The sequence below is a fragment of the Eptesicus fuscus genome, chromosome 1 (genome assembly GCF_027574615.1).
Source record: "Eptesicus fuscus isolate TK198812 chromosome 1, DD_ASM_mEF_20220401, whole genome shotgun sequence".
Taxonomy (NCBI): Eukaryota; Metazoa; Chordata; class Mammalia; order Chiroptera; family Vespertilionidae; genus Eptesicus; species Eptesicus fuscus.
Genome location: NC_072473.1, coordinates 104,287,543 through 104,290,550, shown reverse-complemented (window position 1 = coordinate 104,290,550; position 3,008 = coordinate 104,287,543). Strand labels below are relative to the sequence as shown.

The window sequence follows — 3,008 nt, the reverse complement described above, 5'->3', positions numbered from 1 at the left end:
TCCAGCAAGTTTTCTTGGGCTCACTCACCTAAAGGTGGTTACAGGGTTCCCAAGAGCATAAAGAACAACCACAAAGATTTTTAAGGCCTGAGCTCAGAACTTGCACAGTTTCTACTCTTTGACATTATTTTGGTCAAACACATCAGTTACAAAAATAATTTTGAATGGATTAAATAATATTAATAGCAGTGATGATGATAACAATGAATTTTCTATGTTTAATTTGCTCCAGACACTATTCTAATCATTATATATAACTTATTTAATATCATAAGTTATATTATGATATTTAATATCATATCATATGAGGTAAACACTGTTGTTATCCTCTTTTACAGCTAAAGAAACAGTAGAGTTTTATCAGATATTTACCCAAACAAGCTGAATCTACTACATGAAATCTATGAAATACCATTGATTTCATAGTATGAGGCTTCCCTCACAGCCTCAGCTTCGTCCGGAAGGACATCCAGAAGGATGTTCAGTCTAATGAGCATATTCTGCTTTTATTATTATAGACTAGAGGCCCCGTGCATTATATTCGTGCACGGGTAGGATCCCTAGCGGCTGCAGGCTGCTGGCTGGGGCCTTCCTTCATTCCACGCCGCCCCCTGGTGGACAGCGTATGTCATAACAAGTGATTGAACTCCCTATTGGTCAAACTCCTGAGGGGACACTTTGCATATTTAGGACACTTTGCACCTAAAGTGGAGAAGGGTAACACAGTACTGTGATGTACAGAGCAGTCATTCTAATTGGCTGATTTCACTTTTGGGCTTTAAATCATTGAGCAATGCTGCTGCTAATGAGAAGTTTCTTTAATTTGATCATTTTATCAAACAATTGATACTTAGATTTTATTTTAACTCTACACCTGTATTCATGGACCTTTACTATATTTTATTCACTAAGGGATTCCTAAACCAAAATAATTTCAGTTGAAAGATTAATCTGGTACAGTCAAACCCACTGTTGTGCAATAGAGCAGAAATATTAAGCATCAAGGCAGTTCATATTTGGATAGAGGTGGATTTAATTACTGAAATGTCTGCCTTTTACTTCAATGATTGCTTTTCCCCAACTTTCCTTGGTAATTAGAAATTACTTATTTATGGCTACCCAAATACTACAGAGGCAGCATGAATTTTGCATGCAACTTTATACATCTAAGAACTAACTAACCAACTGTCCCCTCTAACAGCCATTTATGGGAGAGTGTGAGAGCAATGTTATTGCAACATTTTCACCTTATTGATAGGCAGGATGGATGTTTGGTCAGTCTGGCTGGATGGGTATTATTCTTTTCCCTCACTACTCAAGTCATACTTGACAAAGAGGCTGATTTGGTCATGAGAACGCAAGTTTCTACCCTCTCATACTAGAATTTCCAAACAAACTTCTAGAAAACAAAAAGGATGGTGTAAATACCTTACTATTACAACATATGCATTTTTCATCATTTTTCATCATTGTGGTATGGTAAGTGGCCTATAGTTGTCTTTGTGGAATCTCAATGTTAAGCTCTAACAATTCCCTGTCTATTGTACTGTAGCTAGGATACCACAGATATGATTCATGATATAAACAGACATTCCCTTTTCACTTAATAAAGTAAAATACAAAAGTAACTTCCCAAACTGAGACAATATTCAGTTAAGTTATTAAAAAACTGATATCAATGCATTATCAGAAAATTTTGGCTGAGAAAGGGGGATGTGATCTACTTCCTCTGAAATATAGCATTGACTTAAAAAATAATCATGCTTCTAGGAAAGGAGACTGAGCACAAATAAAGTTTGAAAGTTTCCCCAATTAACACCACCTAGCAAAGTCAGAATATTAATTTTTATTTTATTATACTTATCACTTGTTGTACATATTAAATAAATAAATAAATTAAGCTCAATAAACAGATCTCTATGTTAGGCTTCTTGACCTCAGTATTATTGTTATTTTTTAATATGGCATGCTTCATGAATTTGAGTGTCATCCTTGTGCAAGAGCCATGCTGATTTCTGTATCATTCCAATCTATATATGTATATATATATATATATATATATATATATATATATACACACATATATATATATATATATATATATATAAGCCTAAGTGACCGTCCGACCGTTTGACTGTCCGATTGGTAGCTATGACGCATGATGACCACCAGGGAGCAGACACTCAATGCAGGAGCTGCCAAGCTGTGGTTCTCCGGTGACGCACCCAGAACCAGAGAGGAAGGAGCCCGATTCTGGGGTGCATCACCCGATAACCGCCCTCTCGCAATCCAGGACCCCTCAGGGGATGTCTGAGAGCTAGTTTCGTCTGATCCCCTCAGGCCAGGATTCGTGCACTGGGCCTCTAGTTTTAGTATATGTCTTGCAGAAGCATGCACCTCAGAATTATTATTGATGTTACTTGTGGAGTAACTCAGGAAAATTATTTTGATTAATTTGACAGAGGACTAAGGAAAGATTCTATCTCATTTCTGATTCATATAATTGCTATTTAATTCACTTTAGTTGACAGTGGAAAAAATAATTATTTGTTAATTACCAGCCACTCATGCCCTCTTTTGTATTATATTTAGGTTTGTAAACTTCCATAAGTAGGACAGGACCATAACACTGATGACAGAGTTCTTAGGGTCCCTGACTACTCCTCTCCACAGACCACTGGGTATTGTGTGCATCTAACTCAGAGAAAGTCCCACCTCACAAAATGTATCCAAACTTCTGAAATTGTGAGAACAGCAACATTTTGATTCATTGAGCAATGTGCTAAAAATTGTTTCAGCAAATGATTTGTTATAACTGAGTTAAAAATGTGTAGCACTCCCTGTTTTTTTCAGTTGGCTCTCTATTTGTTTTTACCATATGTGACTAAGATGTCAAAACAGAGGTAGAGAAATAATTTTTAATTGTGCCAATTAAGAACAAACAATAACCTTAAGGCAGTTTGTTTTCTCTTCTTAAGTATCCCCAATTCCAGAGCTGACATCCTGTT

At 36.2% G+C, this 3,008-nt stretch overlaps 1 pseudogene; it reads right to left on the bottom strand.

Moving 5' to 3' along the window:
• Nucleotides 1–1,955: 1,955 nt before the first annotated feature.
• LOC129150309 (U6 spliceosomal RNA) lies at nucleotides 1,956–2,056 on the bottom strand (annotated as a pseudogene).
• Nucleotides 2,057–3,008: the final 952 nt, after the last annotated feature.